Genomic DNA, 19,358 nt, shown 5'->3' with positions numbered 1-19,358 from the left:
ATCCTGTTCCCACCAAAATCCCCACAGCTTTATTGATTCTTCTGAACCTTCTCAAACACCGTGCACAGCCAGTCAATAGAGTGATGATAGTAATCAATAGAAAGTATAATAAAATAATAAACTTGGCTGAGAGCAGCATCAGTACACACGGACCTCAGAACTTAACCTGGGAACTACATTTACAATTTGACAGGCCCATTCTTTATTAAAGGTTTCTCCAGTAAATCTGGGACTAGGTACATAATTGTTGTTTGGAAAAGGTAAGGCATGCACTTAGTCTTGTTTTTTAAATACTGAGATAACAGCATGCTTCCTTATAGGTTTCTGAAAGCCCTGAACATAACTCCAATGTATTTCTCTACCTGTACTGTAAATAAAAAAATTCACTGTGAATTGTCATTTATGTAAAACACACTCAGTGAATAATGTCATAAAAAAAGCAACTGCCAGGATTTGCATGCTTCAGTTTCCTTTTTTGAGCTCTAACCAAATGGGTCTAAAATCTGAAGATTTAAATCCCATTAATGAATTATCAGTGTCTAAGATGCTTTAAGTTAACATACACAACAACACACTGTAAACAACTTGTATTTGTTTTCTGTTCTTGTATAATATAAACTAGCTCACTTAATCTTTGCCAAATGACTCAGTAAAAATAACTCTTGCAGGTAGAAATATGTCTAAATTGGAAATAAAATCTGCATCTGTTTCTAAGGCATTAGAAACCTCTGTAAAACATCATTTACATTAGAGATGGTAATAACTCATACCTGTAGTACTATGTAGGTATTTTCCTAACAATAACATTTTAATGTACTGCAGATATTTCAGTGTACTTTGTAAACACAGAAGTATAGAACAGACTCCTACCTAGGAGGTAAAGACTGTATGTGTTGCACAGGTGCACAGAATATGACAGTAACTACTTACAATCTCCTTCAATGGAGGTAACGATCAAGGAGAAGTCAGAGTTGTTGTTTTATGAAGAATAACATGTTATACAATGCATTTTATGTTTAAAATGCTTTGTTCTGTGATTATATTGTATCTTACGTTTTTCTTTCCCTGGCTTTCTATCAGTAACATCACTTTCTCATGAGCTTTGTGAATTGAGAACCTTAGTATAATGTACAAATTACTGCCCTCGAGCTGCAGATTGAATCTTAAAGCAAATGTAAACAGCTGAATTGGCAGCAATGGTTTGGGAAAAAAAAAAAAAAAAAAAAAAAAGGCTTTGCTAGGATTCTGCATGCTAGTATTTTCTCTATCCATATGTAACTTAAATTAAGGAACACTTTATAGGAACAGTCACAGCTGTGCAATAGGCAGGAAGAACTGTAAACGTGACAATGCTATATCTGAACCTCAGCATACAGGGACACTTGTCAACTTCTGACTAAGGGTTAATAGATGGCTCCCAACTTTATGATGGGAGAATACCCAAGTTTGGGCCCATTTTCTGACTTTTGCCCACTGACACATTTTTTTCCCCAAACACAGTCTCACTGGCTGCAACAAAAGGAGAGCTGACTGCAATCCCCCTGCTCAGGTGATTAGGAAGCCTGGGCCAAAGAACATGGCCATACTCCACGTGCCTCTATAAATGCAACTAAGCTAAGGTAGGTGTGTGAGTAGCTGATTTTTGTTCTGCTTGTAGGCATGTGGGTATCTGATGATCTGTGAAGGAGCAGTGTGTAAAGGTCAGTGAAGTTATAACGTTTCTGTGAATCAAATGGTTTTTCTTCACATATGTATGAATCTATAGCAAATTCCCCTGTAGCTTTAGATGCTAAGTAATTATTGACTAGGATGTGGTACAGCTGTAGTTTTACTGCCTCATTAGAGGAAATTCTTCCACTCTGGTGCTTCCAAAGATGTTTTCAGTCACATCCCAAAGTACCTATGTTATGCACTAGAAGATAGATTGGGTGATTGCTTCCTTTCTTTTGGGAAAAATGTTTTGAGTACCTTAAATATTTTCAGTCTCGTGGTAGCTACAGGCAGTGTAACATTGTCAGTGCTTAGGGGTTTTTGGTGTGTGGGTAGAGAGCACACTGCATCAATGTAATTTGTCATCCATGAAGAATTTGCTTCAGCGGTGGATAGTGCCTCAGCATTTGCAGTGTGGGTGTATCTATGTACATATGGACAAATATATATATAGATATATATAGCAGGAATAATTTCCTTCTATCACTGAACAGCAGACAGAACTTAGATGAGATGTGGTGACTGTAAAGTAGGGGACAGAAATGTTGGATAAGTGAAAAAAAAATAAAAGAGGGGAATGTGACAAGTTATGTGTAAGAGGTTTTAGTTGTGATATATTTTAATGACCTATATTGGCTTTGCCTGAATTAGATGGGCTTCGTATATTAGTACTGGCAGAAATGGCAGTGAATACTTAACACAAGTCAGAACTTTTACACTTCCATGTTTCATGTTCAGTATATCTTTCTAAGTGTGTTATTCATCGTACCAAAAGTGATATAAACAAATGCTGCTCTGCAGGCTGCTGTTTACTCTCCACGAGGAATTTTAAGAGCAAATCTTCCTTCCTTGACATACCACAGTGACAAATTACAGCTAATACTTCTACATTCAGTAGGAAAAGAACATAGCAGCGGTAAGGATTTATATAGTAGAGAGCAATGTGGCATATGTAACTAGCTGGCATTTTTAGTACCCTGCCTTGATTTGAGACAGCTTTGGTAATACATAGCCTATCGTCTTCGTCCTTGACTATTGCAAGATTTGTTTTTGTTTGTTTGTTTGCTTTCTTGTGTAAAAACAAGAAAGCCACAAAGGATGTATTTGTAACAAGTCACGTGATGCTTAAAACAAATCTCAAACATAAGTAAGGAAAAGAAGGGGAAAAAGTGGAAACTATGGATAAAAATAGATATAATAAATGCTATTTTATGAATGCTTAAATAAGTATCTTTGAAATCTGTTAAAGATCTATAGTTTAATATTCAACATTCATTTGGCAGTCTTCTCTTAGATTTTCTTTCAAAAACATGGAACTGTCTTCAAAATTGTTCATCCCAGAGTAATGGTATCAGATATTAAAGAAATAATTTCAGAAAGACAAGAGAAATTCTGAATCTTAAGACCATTTCAAAAATGAAAGAATCTGGTTCCAGACAGGTGCAGTTTTTCTCATCACCATACTTGTGTTCAGCTGTGGAAGATGCTGATAGTGTTTCCATTAAAATCAGCTGGCCTATTTGCAGAAAGAAATACAACAAAAACAACAAACACTACTTGTGAGGAGTAAAGACTTGCAATTTAAAGATTACCTACTGTGGGCAGAGTTGTCAACCACTAGATCAGGAATCCATCCAACCTGGCCTTGAATGCCTCCAGAGATGGGGCATCCACAACCTCTCGGGGCAATCTGTTCCAGTTCCTCACCTCCCTGTGAGTAAAAAATATCTTCCTTGCTTCACTTTTTCAGTTTAAAGCCATTTCCCCTTGCACTATCAGACCATGTAAAAAGCTGGTCCCTCTCTTGTAAGCTCCATTCAAGTACTGGAGGGCTGCAATGAGATTTCCCTGGACGCTTCTCTTCTCCAGTCTAAACAAGTCCAGCTCCCTCAACCTTTATTCATAGGAGAGATACTCCTGCCCTTTTATCATCTTCATGGCCTTCTTCTGGACCTGCTCCAACAACTCAAAATATATCCTGCACTAGAGGCTCCAGGCCTGGACACAGTACTCCAGATGGGCATCACAAAGGCAGAGCAGAGGGGGACAATCACCACCCCCTTCCTGCTGCTTCTTCTCTTTTGATGCAGGCCAGAATACTCTTGGCCTCCTGGGCTGCAAGTGCATGCTGCTGGCTCATCTCCAGCTTTTTGTCCCTCAGGAGCCCCAAGTCATTTGCTACAGGTCTGATTTCAATGATTTCTTCTCTCCTCCCAGTCTGTACTTGTATCTGATTCCACTGTTTGTGTCATTGATAAAGATGTTAAAGAGTATCAGTTCCAAGATGGACCCCTGGGGGACATTACTCCTGACTGACATCCACCTGGACGTAGACTTTTTGACAACAACCTACTGGCCATCCAACTAATTCTTTATCCACTTAATGGTCCAGCCATCATAGCTCTCCAATGGATGTGGTGCGGGACAGTGTCAGATGTCTTGCGCAATTCCAGGTAGATTACCTCAGTTGCCTTTTCTGTGTCTACTGATTCTATCATTTCATCACAGAATCATAGCAATATGTTTCATTTTACAACTATATCTGGGTGAAGAAAAAAAATATGAGCATCTTCATAAAAGTATATGCTTGTATGTATGACAAGGTTGTGGAGATGGCAAATACCTTAGCTAAAAAGGAGCTTCTTTCACATGATACAAATACACTCATGTCTTTTGTTGAAGCCTATCCATAAATTAGAGAGCTGAATAGAACTTTTATATAGGAAAGAATCATTTGTGTTGAGTCTGGGCGAAACTGTGAATTTCTAAGAATAGCTTCTAGAATGTAAGCCTAAAGTAGTCTAGGGAAGAAGTAACACATGTCTCGAGGGTGCTTCAACCATTATCCTTTTTTGGTATGATTTTACTGAGGTGAAGGCAAGTATTAGGTTGTATATGTAAGAGCACAGCCGTAAGTCTAGTACTATGTCTAGTACTATGAGTTCCTTCAAAAGAATGAAACTGCAAATAATCTTTTCCCAAAACATCTATAAAATCTTCTCATGTGCATCACCTACAGAAAGACTAAATATGAATGCAATCTCATGTAGAGCACTAAAGAATCATATTGCATTGACTAAAAAATAGAAGGAAAAAGACTTAATCCTGTACTCAAAGTACTGCATTTTCAGTAGCATGTACTTACTATCGCTCATAAATGCACAGAATAATGTCAGCAGGCATCCTGTGTGTTTAGAGAAAGCAAGGCCATTGCTGATTCTGATTCAGCCATGAGATCTGAGGGCAGGATTGCTTTTTAAATTATGATTATTAGTATTTCTAAGTATGGCTTTCCTTCTTGTACTTTTCCTCGTTACATGATGAGGATTTCGTTGTCGTCATCTTTTGTCCTTGTTGACCATAAGTTTTTTGGATTTTTTTGCTTTTACTTACTTAGGAAACAAAGGAAATCAATTTATTCTCTAGTTCATTTGATATATGGCATAAAAATTCATCTTCTGTCCTTAATCTGTGGTTGGCACTGACTCAGGAACTCTTTTAAAACCTCAGTGACTAAGTGATAGGTGGAATATTTTCATTGCTTCTCTATGGCATTATGTAAAAGATGCATACGTATGCTTGTAGCTGTTTTCTGTTATTTTAATGATTTTTTTTTTAATTAAAAAGGTAAGCATGTTAAAGCCTCATTTTGTATCAAAATTCATTTCCCTTTTTTTATTGCATACGTCCAAGGTAAGTGTCTTCAAAAGTAACCAGTATTAACTGTAGAAGGGCTTTTAAGGAGTTCAGCTTTTTACACTGATTATAATTTACAAAGTTATTTATGAAATGCCCATGCCTTCATTCAAAAATTCTGATTAAAATAGTCTTTGCATTGCTTTTTTTTCCTGGAAATGACATGCTAAAATAGAAATCTTCGACTCATAAACTGTCCTCCATTCCACTTGACAGACAAGCTAGTCTCAAAAACTATGAACCTACCTGACCCAAACCAACAAACAAAGATAAGTCGTATAAAATTGAAAGGAATAATTGTGACATAAAGTTAAATTTATGAAGAGGACTGCCTTGGTTACAGATATTGGCAAAGGTAATTAAAACATGTTCCTGCTTATGATTCTTATCCAGATACAGTCTGTTTCAGTAATAAATGTTTTTTCATGTTTGACAAGCTATTCTAGGAGATAAGAATGATTATGAGGCTCTGTTAATAGGAATTACAATTAAATATTTAAATTATTTTCCAACACGGCATTGCCCTGGAACTGCTACCTTCTTTAACTTAAAATGATTCTTTTCAATTTTTTTTTCCCCTTATTTTATCAAGGCAGAAAACCTTTTGAAATCTGTTTGGTTTTCTTTTTTTATTATTATTATAATTATTATTATTATTATTTTCCTTGAGAAACCATTCTTCTAATGATATGTTTGAAAACACAAAATGCTTTTCTTCAGTGCTTTACAGATAACCTATTATTTGAATGTCTAACAGTACTCTGTACCTGGCAAATAGTGGATCAGATTAGAAAATAACTTTGGGTTGTAAAAATGTTCTCCTAAGTTTTGTATAAACATTCCTTTCAAGTTGAAGGTAAGTAAATAAATAAATGTGCAACACAGAGAACGACTGCCTTTCATGATAGTGTGTGTTTTTCTGCCTTTTTTACTAGATTAATCTTGTTAAAATTTGCACAAGGAGTTGCTATAAACTGCACTCTCTTCTTCAAATTGTTTCTTAGAAAGCTTTCTTAGAAAGCTTTTTAGTTTTTGATTGAAAACTAAGCACCCTTATTAGTTTATGGAAAGGCCACTTTTTAAGGCAAGGATTGTTAACGTGAATTCAGATGAACTGTAGAAAAGCTACTTTGTGCAATGATCTCTCTTTAGGAAGTAACGCTTTACTAAGCTACAGATATTAGTTGGAAAGCATTGTTTCTTGAAAACATTTCACTTTAGAATTTCATGTCGATTTTTTCACCCTATTCCCTGCAAGATTTAATCTGAATTCCTTATGAATTGTGTTAGAGGCTGATTTCCTTTCTTGAATTATTTTAACACTGCTCGATTTACCTAATTAACAAAAACAACAAAAAGGGTAGAGGCGAGGGGCGGAATTCATATTCAAGACTGACTAGACCTTTTGGTGATGCTACTACTAGAACACAAAATGTGAGCATTTCAATTCCAGCTTTATGAACAGGGATTAACTTCACAACTTTACCAAAGTAAATTCCTACAGCAAAACACTTAATTGTCACAATACTGATTTGATGTACCTCACTGTGACTTCTTGCCATCTTAGGTTTATAAACATAGTATTCCTTAACTTCTTAGCTGTGTAATTTTTCATGAACGTCACAAGTTGTTAAAATAATATTTAGCCATTGCATGTTTAAGCTTCTGAATAAGTTTACTTTCTTAACCCAGATATCTGGGATTAATATCTGTAACTTAGTAAAGCGTTACTTCCTAAAGAGAGAGCATTCCACAAAGTAGCTTTTCTACAGTTCATCTGAATTCACGTTAACAATCCTTGCCTTAAAAAGTGGCCTTTCCATAAACTAATAAGGGTGCTTAGTTTTCAATCCAGAAGAAGAATGCAAGTTTCATCATATTTAAGAAGGAAGGGGAAAAAAAGTTCAGAAGAAACAAACCGCTAAGTTTGGATTTTTATTTATTTATTTATTAAACTACTCAGAAGATTTTTCAATTAAAGTGAAAACCCTTCTGGGTGTGTGTCTCCTTTTGATGTAGATTATGTTTTAGGTCATTGAAGGTTTCCAGCACTTTGAAGCATCTGATCATACTGATTACTGCTGAAGATGTTGGCTAAACAAACCTGCACAACATATCACTTTGACAAGAGACAGTGCTAGCCTGCAATCAAGACCATAATGAGTGATTCATTTGTTCCCTTCTCCCCGGGCTTACCCATCATTACATGTTCATTAAGTAATAATTGTCATTGATCGACAGGCTTGTGTATGGATGATGGTAAAAGAAACAGGGCTATTAAACCTTCACTGGGTAAAACAAGTGCATGCCACAACCAGTAAGGTACATTAATGAGAAGAATTAAACTAAAGATAGTTATATTATGGACCACTTCCTTTCTTTTCATTTTATTTATGGTTAAAGTCAAGTGTGTGATGTCTTAGACTTTCAGAAATAAATGTATAACAACGTAGAACTGAACCATGGCCCAAAGCTATGCTTTTCAAGAATTCTGACCCTCAGGAGTAGCTGGTCATAATTTACTAATAGTTAAATTGGTTTGGAGGCTTTCAGATAGGTTTTATAAATAGTGTGTAGATTAGCTGAAGTAACAAGACAGCATATCACAAATAAGATTCAAAGCCAAGTCAGGTTTCTCATGGATTGCTTGTGGAAAGTCCCTGTATAAATATTTAAAAGATCAAAATGGCTTCTTTCAATTGTATAGTGTTAGAATTATGATGTTTCAAATACAATTTTTTTTTTTTTTAAATTATGTATTCACCTATATTGTATTGAAAAACTTATGTAGGAAAATGTTTTGAATCTACCTACTTGATCAGCTAACATCACATCAGATGAGATTGCCAAAAACCCTTGTAAAGAGAAATATGCATTTAGAAACAAGGTGCAGCTGCTTTCAAAATGCATTCAGTTTTAGGTATGCTGCTGCCCATACACCTATGTATTGAAACATTATTCCCTGCATTTGAAGTAGGAATAGCTTTATTAGTTATTTAGTAGATTCTTCAAACTGTATATTCATGTCTAGATAGAATTACTAAATGATTTCTCTCACAGTGCCTCTATTTGTTTCTGATTTATAGCATAACATTTATTTGTTCATGTTTCCTTTGACTTCTTTTGTTATGTTGCATCTGATAGGTAGGTATGTGCTGCTATTGGGCTAAATGTCATTAGCTGTCTAGCAAACTTGATACGTTTGGAGCATAGACTATGTCTCCTTTTCTTTTGATTGTGGTCTCAGACCTCCTGCAATCAATCTTTTATTAAAAAAAGAAATGCCTTTTGTTGATTTTTAGACTGAAAGGTCAAGAAAACACTTAATGAGAGCTAAAGATGGAGCAAAAATCACATGAAAAGTCCTCTGGGGAAATAGGAGATGGTTAATTAAGTGTACTGATTGCAGTCATTTTACTGTCTCAGAAAACACTGTCCTGGGTTACTGCTTTAAAAATACAGCTTTAATTATTATGCTAGGTAAGAAAACTACCGTAGGGTAGATTCTGCCAGTGCTTTCCTATTGATTGCTACAGAAATCTAATACTGCAGTATTTTCTGTGCCACTGCTAGCACAACTGGCTCACAATATCTACTGTAACTGCTTATAATTCAGAAGTAGTATGGACTCTGAGGCAAAAGTTTCTATTCTGCATCTCAATCCAAAGATGTGGTTGTTGAAAACTGGATAATTATTTTCAAGTTATAAGGATGGAAAGTAAGAGAAAGATTGTTCAGCTTTTTGAATGTATAACCTAATCGCTTAAAATAAAATACATCATTTGTATCCTCATTTAAAAGAGGAATTCAGCCCTCATCTTAACTTCCCTGTATATGAGATGGATACTGGGAAAGAATCCTGCAATGTTATTTGCAGAAACACTTTAAGAAATAAAGATCATAACTTGGATATGTTGCTTCCCTCATTAACCCTGCTTTTAAGAGGACATAAGATGTGTCATCTTTCATAAATTCTAACCTGCACTCATTTGAAATAAATCAGAGGGATAGCATTACTTTTAAATATTTGGAGATAATAAATTATGGAAAATGTCTTTGCAATTAGCAAAACAATAGTTGCTCTTGTGATAGTTGTTATTAAACTATATGGTTTTCTGAAGTAAATTTTGGATATTCCTATCTGAAGTAAGAACAGAGATACTAAATTTTGAATATTCTTAAGTGAAAGCTCAGTCATTTTTACAAGGAAAAAATCTTGTTCAGGAGCAGGAATGAGGAAACAATATCAAAATTTTCTGAGGAGGTGAGAAAATAACATCTGTCTTCTGTATATTTACTTTAGATAAGATCAATATTTGAAATTTGACAGCTAAAAATTATTCTTTCAGATTTGCCTTTATTACTTTTGAAACTAACCAGTGAGAAACATTCAGTGGAAGAGAAAGGAGAAGTGTTTCATTCTAGTTTGAACCTATGTTCAACCTACCGTTAATTAAAACAACGAAAAATGATTTAAAAAAGAAAAAAAGACTTGAAGTAAGAAAGACGAGTTATGGTTTGTTTTCAAGGGGAATTAAATATGCAAACAATGCTATCCAGATACTTTTACAACTATGGCATTAAATTAATATAAGTAAAAACTTCTGATTCACTACCAAGTGTTGGTAAAGTGTTTTTGCCAGGAAGCCACTGAACAGTACTGGTGCTCTGAAAGTAATGTCTCTTATTTTATGATGTTGGCCCACGATATCAGAGGTGGATGTTGGTGGTATGGCAGTAGAGGCTGAATCTTCCCACCAATATTCCATCTTGTTGTTGTGATACATATGGCAGCAGAGGGACAGTGTGGCAAAATGACACCTAACTTGGAAGTGTGTACGAAGCCAAGGGGTGGAATTGAATTCCTCCATGCATTTAAAAAACAAACAAACAAAAAAACAACAACAAAAAAAAAAACAAAACAAAACAAAAAAACCCTGCATCCATTGGCATTCATCAGGGCTTTCTGAATTTTTATGGAGATCAAACAGTGGAGGTGACCACAGTGAGGGAGTGGGTACTGCATTTCAGCAGTGGTGATGCTGGTGTGGATTTTTACAAACACAGCATGCAGCCTCTCATTCATCACTGGCTAAAATCCATAGCTAATTGTGTTGCCTATGTTGAAAAATAGCATTTTGTAGCTGAGAATTTGCTCTATTAAACAGTGTTATTACGCTTCTTGCATCTGTTGTGCTTTCCATGAAATAAATAGGGGATGTTACTTTCAGAGCAACCAATGTAAATAGTAATAGAAAATCTTCTGGGAAGAAGTTACTGTGCGAGAGTTGAGTTGTTTAAATATTTGGGTGTCATGTCTAAACCAGTCTTCTAGACATTCTTTCAATAGTCAAAGGAAGAAACAGCTGTGTCAAGAGCTGTGGGCTGCTTTGCCAGCCCACACCATTTCAGTGTTAATGTGGCAGAGGCACACAGCTTAAGCAAAACAAGGCTTGGCAATTATGATCAGGACTGAGTATATAAATCTGTCAGAGCAGAAAAAAAAAGCCAAACTGATTTTCACCAAATCAAATGAAGACATCTTGCATATAAATGAGTTGGCTGTCAAACCTAATAGATACTGAGACTTTGGTATTTGGTCTGTGTTTCAAGTCTGGCACAATAATCAAAATACATTACTTTTATTTGATTTGAATAAGCGAAAAGGAGCCATTTCTACTCTCTTAATTTCATTATCAGACCTGTAACAGTTTGTAAACTCAACTTTTTGGATTTAATTATTTATGAACCCTTACTGAGTCTTTTACAGGAGGTAGAAATCCTCCTTTTGTTTTCAATTTCAATGAGGAGATTAAAATAATTAAGTACTGATTAGCCTTATGTTGACCTTTACTAACAAACCTGCTCATAAAATTGGCAAATGTCCACATTTTCTCTCTTTCCTGGAATCAACTTAATATGCTACTTACTACACAGCACAAAAGGGCAATGCTTTAATCATCCAGTAAGCAAGGAATTTTATTTTATTTTTTATGACCTGCTCATTGGCCTGGGACATCTCAACTCATTTCTGCCTTCTTCTTTGCCATAAATAGCAAATAATGAATTATCCTAAGGACACAACTGATAACTTATTCATATCTAGGACAATGTTGTCCTTCGTCTTTGAGAGCACCTTATCTTCCCCAAGTGCCTTAAACATTGTGCTCTAATATAATTCACCTTGTAATAGCAGCATCATGCTAAAAGGATGTAAAATGGCACCTTACATTAAAACCTCTTCAGATGTCTTCAAAAACATGAGATGTATGCATGAGAGTTTACCTACCCCAGCAATGGATATCTTATCTTCAGTGATATAAAATATTGCAACTAGTAACAGTCTCCAGTCTTTTGTTTTTGTAATAGTAATGTCAGTTAAATATCAACAGTCTTTGTCCAGGAGGAATTAGCACAATCTTCAATAATGATTAGTGTGGAAAATTGTTCAGAAAAACATATTCAGTGTACTGGAGCACTGTTGCACTGATTGCTGGTTGAAATGAAGGCTGTCATGAGATCACAAATTTCCCCCAGCAACTGATAAAAGGTGCTGCACCTGTGAACTTGAATCTTCTCTAGTCATCTGCTGAGATGATAAATTTGTTTAGCCCTATCTCAAGATCTTCCCAGCAAGTTTTATTCATTGTTCTTACTTGTTTTTTCTTTCCTTCTTTAAGTTTCTTAATTTCCTACTTCCTAATGCAATAAGTCTGTAATTAGGGCTCTTAAAATTTCTTTTATCTTTTGTCATCTTTCCTACATGGGCAGTATGCAAACAGTTCTGCTCATAGCATTGACTTAATGTAATTCTCCAGGCTGATGGTTTTCAGAAAAGATGGTCAATCAGTGACAATAGCGTTCTTATCAAGGTTTTGATTGCCTTAATTCTACGCTACCAAAACCACAAGTCTCTCCTGTATAATCTTATTAATACTGATGAGCTCACCGACTCTCTGGCACTTTTTATGTATGAAGTTTTGCTTCTTTACTTGCTAGGAGATATTTTAGTCTCCACAACTTTGAGTGTGTTATTTCTTACCTCAAGTCTAAGCCTCGCTGGGATTAAAGGACTAGACATTTTTGTCTCTACTACACAGAAAATTTTATATATTGCATTAAGTATTCAGTAGAACAGGGAATAGAATTTGTATCTATTCCTCTCCAGGGTAATGCTGTAACTATTGGGCTACAGGATAATTTTACTTGTGTATTTCTGTCCTAGGAAGTACTTGTTCAGGGAAAGATTCAGAGTGAAGGACTGAGAACAATTCCATTAATCTCCCTTCTGGTATTTACTAAGAAATGGGGCAAATGATTTCCCACAGAAGAGCAGGCTGCCATTTCAGGCTTGTACTGAGTGGAGAAAGAACCCGTAAGTCAGAACCAGGATGAGACTTACTGAATATTCAGCTTATGCAACCCTTTGACTTCCAGGTTTGTGGAATGATTCTTTAAGTTCATTAGAGTAAATAACAGCTGGAGACAGCTTGAGGCTACCTGAGAATATTTTAGAAAACAAAACTACCACTGGCAACAAGATGTTGGAGGAGATCTGGTTCTCCATTTGAATATGGTTGCTCTATCTTGATGCTGCACTGATGTTCAGGCTGACACTAATTCTTAGATTTTCATTTTTACATGACTGAGGATACTTTCTGTGCTCTTTTCATTTCATGCTTCCATAAAATGAATCCTAAAACACATTCCTGTAATGTATTATGTTATTTGGAAAAAGGGAAGAACAGATAGGATTACAAACAAAAAAGTTGATTGATGGCATTTAAGTTCATTCTGAAGCACTAGGTTAAAAGCTGAACATAATTTCCCTAAAAAAATTTCTAAACTACATCAAAATTCTGTATGAAGAAAACACTACAAGTACAGCCTCTAGATATACACCATGCTATGGGTAGGGTTTCAGAAAACTACTGAAGACATCTGAATATGTAATACTGGTTTTGCAAGCAGTTCCTGAACCTCTATGAAAGTACGAATGAGGAAGATCCCATATTTCTTATTATATTCTTTTTTTTATCTAGTTATCAGCTGTTGACTGCAGCCAGAAGTGTGACAGAAAATAAAAATGGGCCTTTGGTCTGACTAGGAAAATGTACTTTAATTATTTTTCTTATTACCCCTAATGTGAGTATCACAGCTGCAGCCTTCCAGCTTGTTTGGATACTTCTTGCCAAAAATTGTCTTCAAACCTTTCTGAGCTGCATTAAATTTTGGCTCAGGTCAGCACAGATTTCTTTCAGTCCAGTTCTCTAAATAGTAGTCATGAAAATCATCAACTGTGAATCTCTATCATTCCATCAATGTCTGAATCATTCCTCTTCACTAATGAGAATTCTGAATTCTTAGATTTATGTAACATGTGCCCACAAAACCATCAGTGAGAAATCCATTGGTCAAGGTTCAGCTCCAATATTATTTGAGTAGCACTTTTTAACTGTGCTTGGAGCCAAAGGAAAAGAAGCTCCTACATTTGGAATATTGTGCTTACTATAAGCCATTGATATATGTATTAAAATCCTATATAGTCATTGAAGACACCATATGGTACCTCAAGAATTTTATTTAATGTATTCATTTCCATTTAAATGATGGAGTACAGGTAACCGTTTAGCAAGACACTTTGTATTCAACAGAAGTATCCAAAATCACAGAACACTGTTTTCCTAATGTGAATAAACCTTTGGTATGCTGATTTTATATATGCAAGTGACAAAATTGTGATCTGCTTTCTCCCCATGGGATGGAACGGTAATATATGATTCTGTCAGAACAAGATATGTAAATGAGGTCAATTAAACTTCAAGGGTGCTCAGGCACTTTGATAGAGTTTTCACTCTGCACCAAGTGAAATTTAAGATAAGTTTTTAAATAGTAGAAGTAAGTTCACTACTAGTTCTGATTAGAACTATCACCAAGAGTATGTGGAATTTTGGACTGAGAATGAAAAATCAGACTAGTTGGAGGGGGAGGGAGGAATTAAGCACAGAACAGACTTTACCTACCAGGAAAGATCCAGTTTCTCTATTGAACCTAATGAACATGACTGCAATGGAATTGGTTCAGCCCACTTATTCACTAGAAAGTATTGCTGTCGGATCAGAATTGATCTTACTTACTGTGCAACTTGCATAGGGGTTAGACACCAGAGAAGTCTTGCTAGACTTCTAAAGAGCAGAGGAAGGAGTACTTCTGGGCATATCTTGTGCTTAAACCAGCTGAAACATTAAAAAATAGCATTCTTAGGAACCATGCTGGAGGCTAAGGCCTGTTTTTCAGGTAAGCCTGCATTTCTTAATAGAAGGTTCAGAGCTCTATATTTATTTTTCATCAGATTACTTACATAGTATGTATATATGATATGTAAAAATATCTTTGATTCCAAACAGTTATATCCATTTTGGTGAGTCTTTTTATTGCTTTGTCTCCAAGGTTGATTGTAGAAAGTACATAATTGGGCCTCATCATTAATGGTGTAATTTCATTCTGTGACCTAATTGTACTCAATAGCATTTAGTTAAATAATAAATAAAGGCAGATACAGAAGTGAACTATACTAAGCCAGAAATATTTGATACTCTTCTAAGTACAAAAATGTGAAATTTTACTTTGAAATCAATTAGGGGCATTTTTTATAAATCTGTCTACAGAATGTTCTTTGTTTGTAAACTAATACGTAGGTAATGCTTTTATCCCTGATATTTGGAGTATGCTAGACTCTACTAGAAATTTTGTCTCTAGTGGAAAATCCCAAAAAGTTAATACTTCTGTCAAATACCCTTTCTACAGCTCTCACTTTTAAAGTATTTATCCACTCCACCAGAAGGAAAAAGGGTAACCTGCAGAAAATAGACTATGACAGCTTGATTATTGATTTCTTTAAACAGAAGAAGATGATAACAAAGGTTAGCTTACTATTGTCAGTGTACTTCATAAATCTGTGACAAAACAGTTTTAACACCTAAACAATAGGAAAATCTGGTAGAAAGCTTCATTACAATTTACATTAGTGTGATATGATTTGATCCTACAGCTGCATTCACAAAACACCTGAGCCATGACACTAATGATTGCATTCTCTGCCTGTTGATGCTAATGTGTATATTAATGAATCTCCTTTCCCTCTGATCACTGCTCTGAAAAGAATAAAGGGAAGATATTGTGTTTTCTGCTATAAGACCATTTTTAAAAGAGTGAAATTGCATATAAAATCTGTTAATGCATTTTTATTTTTTTAGCAGCCATATGTCTCTCAGTAACTGACAAAAATGCCCCTGTGTATTCTGTAATAAGACCATCTTTAAAAAGAGTAGTTACATATAAGAACGTGTTAATGCAGTCTCATTTTTTTACCAACCATATGTCTCAGTAGCTGCCATCAGTGCCCTTTCACTTGCATCTTTTATATTTCATGTTTAGAGTTTCTTCTAGATCTCAGGTATAAGCTTGCTATTAATTGAGGGGGGGTAGAAGGAGGAGTAGGGAGATGGAGGGAGAAAAATACTTGGGACTAAATAAATAAGAATTACACTTTGAACTTTTGTTCTGCGTGAATTGTATGTGTTGAATACAGAAAAAAAAAACCTGTCAGTCTGCCTCAGAAAAGGCCAAAGACTGCATAAACTCCCAGATAAAATGTCTATCACATTCAGCTCAGGTGGTCATTTAAGATGGAGAAGCTGCATCAGCGTAACAGTGTGAGGAAGCCCACCCACAGTTTGTGTGTCTGCACTGTGCTGATTGAGACACTGGGGAACTGAAAGTCATTCAAACACAGGCACTGAGGTTCATCAATTAGATATAAACCATTCAAACAATTGCAATGAAAACAAAGCTTTATGTAGCTAGACTCACAATTTGCTGTACGTTTTTTCTATCATTGCTTCTATTCCTCACCAAGAAAACTGGGAAGACTTGGAGCTAGAAAAATATTTCCTAAGTCATTTGTAAAACCCATAGGAATTTGTGTTCGTGTCTACCAATGGGATAGACAAGGCACTGAAGCAGAATGTATTCATCTATGTGATTTTTTTTTTCTTTAACAAAGTAGTTGAAGAGGTTTAGGAAATATTAAGAAATTTTGTAGTACTTAACAAATGACAAGATAAATACATAATTAAAAACAGACTTGTCAGAATATTTTTAAATGTATCAGTTGTCCTAATCATAATGCTAATTCTGTGTGTCTGTGATTTTTCATACTGGCTTACATTTCAGAAATGTGAATGTATTTTAGGCTTATCCTCACAGTTCTGAAATGTCTCAGCATTGTGCAACAAATATATTTTTTATGTAATCAGTATTTATGGACAATTGAAATAATTACTAGTTTGAATTCTGATATGACTGTGAAGCAATCTGAAATGAAGACCATTTTGCAGAGATGATATTTTTTTAAAAAGTGCTGTGACATAAAACAATGTAATTATTCTATCTATAAGACAAATGGAATTTCTTTTTAAATTCTCTTTGCTGATTTTCCTACCCTTGCAATAATTTTATTAGTTTATAACACATTGCTCGCAGGATAGCAGCAGATGGATCTGAATATAAGATGGCTTTTTAACAATAGTCTGTCATCAGTGACTGTTCCTCTAAGTGCTTTTTCCTTCATTCAGAAGTTAAATGGACTCTTAAAGCATGAGAAAGAATAAATATGCAACTGATATTATATGAACATTATTAAGATAAAACATGCTAAGAATCAAATAAATTATTGTAAATCATATTACTGTAGTTGTTTGCTTAAATCTAAGAGGACACAGATTTCTTTTTAATGTCCTATGGACATCTGTCCACAGTATAGCATATTTCTTTACTACGTTTCTGTCATAGAAATTTTTTGCTGTTACATTTAGCAGCAATGAGTAGTCACAGCAGTTGTTTTACTATGCATTAAACTATCTGTCATATATGAAAGCTGGTAATTTATCTACCTGAACCGAAGAATTGCTTGGCTCTCTGCACAGATGTGCATGCAAAATAAGCTATCATCACTTAGCAAGCTGGTTCTGCTACCAGAAGGGGAGTAGTCTTTTGCCAAAACAGAAATGAAACTTAAATTGATAACATTACATTTCTTTGGTCTTAAATTATATTAGCAAAAGTACCTACTGGTTTATTTGAAGAAGTTTTTTATTTGAAGCCCACAAAGATCACCTATTTAAATATGTATTTTGGGTACAACAAGGTGATTCATTAAACAAACTGAGAACACTGAGATTTCACACAGAAGCCACTGTTGAACATAATGCTTTTTTTTCTGCCCATTTTCCTACTAACAAGAATAGCAATGTTTCTGTCTACACGTACAATGCTAAACAGTTCATCAAAATGCAAGGAGCAGGTGCAATACCTGGTGGCATCTTTTTATCAGGAGATATAAATAGTTCTCTGAAATGATGAAACTTGTACCATCAGGCTTGCTATCTAATGCTTATGACTGCTTTCATTTCCAAAGCATGTACTTCCTGCCTTAGTCTAGAGAATCTTGTTAGTTAAAAAAAAACAAAAAACAAAAAAAAACAAAAAAAAACACCAACAGAAAGGCATGGGGTGCTTTACAGTATACACTACTAAAGTGACTAGTAAGACAGGGATAGAATGAGAGGCTCTTCTTTACACAATAACGAACTCTTTACTTAAAAGTGTGTTCCTGTTCAAACTGTACTTTTATCATACTACAGATAGATCAATAAACAACATCCTCATTCTCTGTGTCCTTGGTATCCTACAGAGGTAAGTCTGTTTTGAATGTGCACTTTGAATTTGTAGTTGTGGTACAGTCATCAAGTGGTGTCACTTCCCAGTCCATGGAAATCAATTAAGCCAGTTTCTATGGTTTGTAGTGAGCTGATTTTGGTGCTTTGGTTTGGTCACCCTTGGCTCTCTCCCTCATCAGTTTAAATTTAATGAGTGAAAATACAGTTCTCCCTTCTTGTTGTAGGTCCATCTCAGTTCAATTATAAAATAGTTTCGCAAACCCAGGAACTCTGGTTGGAGGGACCACAAAAACCCAAACCACCATCTTCATGTTCACGATTTCCATCACCTTCTTCCTAAATCAGATCTCCTAAAGATCAGGTTGTACCCTTCCATTTGATCTAGAATAGGAACAACTTTTCTTTTGACCATCAAAGAATCTGAATCAGTTTTTACAAACCATAGAGTACTCTCTGTGAGTAAATTTTTGAATCCATCCGACAGACAAATATCAAATTTTATAAGGAAAAAGAGATTTGACTAGGAATACATTTTGATCTGATTTATAGGAGAGTGCTTGAAGAATTATTAGAGAAGTTTAAAGTGGCTTGATGTAAATCTGTACTGAAAAGTACTGACAGCTGGACTGCATTTTCAGGGGTTTTTTAATCACTGAATTTGACTTCAACTGCACTATTGCCTTTGATCAACAGTATTCAACACTGAATTTCTCAGAATATGTCATTTAAATTTTAACATAATAAGACTGACAAGTCTGAAGGAATTCTTTAACGGAGTATCTTAAATTTGACTTTTTGTGAGAATGAGAATTACTTATATGGAAATGACGGGTAATAAATGACGTGTGCTGTATTTTTATTAGGTTTTAAACAGCTGTAATATATTACAGGCTTAAAAAAAAGTATTTCTTAAAACTAAAGAGTAGTTAGTGCACTGTGTTAACGCATTTAAGTGTATATGATGACGTGAAAAAAAGTATTTTGAGAATAACTGGCAACAGAACAGATAAACAAAAAGTAATTTAGAAAAATTGAAGAAATATGTCTAAATATTGCTTAACTAGTAACCACTAATAATTCTTTTTATTTTTAGACATTTCTTAATTCCTCTTTTCCACCAATTTTCAAGGAGTTGATCACAGACATGCAAAAACCCATTTTCAATACTTTACACGTTTTTTTTCAGAGAGGTTCCCTAGACAGGTTTTTAAA

General features: G+C 35.0%; 1 long non-coding RNA gene across 2 annotated transcripts in view; it reads left to right on the top strand.

Annotated features, from left to right (window-relative positions):
• The first annotated feature begins 1,649 nt into the window (after positions 1–1,649).
• Positions 1,650–19,358, top strand: part of LOC149916022 (uncharacterized) — a 28,317-nt gene continuing 10,608 nt past the window's right edge. For both annotated transcript variants that reach the window (XR_016471221.1, XR_016471222.1), the window contains exon 1: positions 1,650–1,700. This is a non-coding gene — a long non-coding RNA (uncharacterized LOC149916022). The remainder of the gene's footprint in view (positions 1,701–19,358) is intronic.

Source organism: Phasianus colchicus, chromosome 14, assembly GCF_987193195.1.
Source record: "Phasianus colchicus chromosome 14, bPhaCol1.hap1.1, whole genome shotgun sequence".
Classification (NCBI taxonomy): domain Eukaryota; kingdom Metazoa; phylum Chordata; class Aves; order Galliformes; family Phasianidae; genus Phasianus; species Phasianus colchicus.
This window is presented reverse-complemented; position numbering and strand designations above follow the sequence as displayed.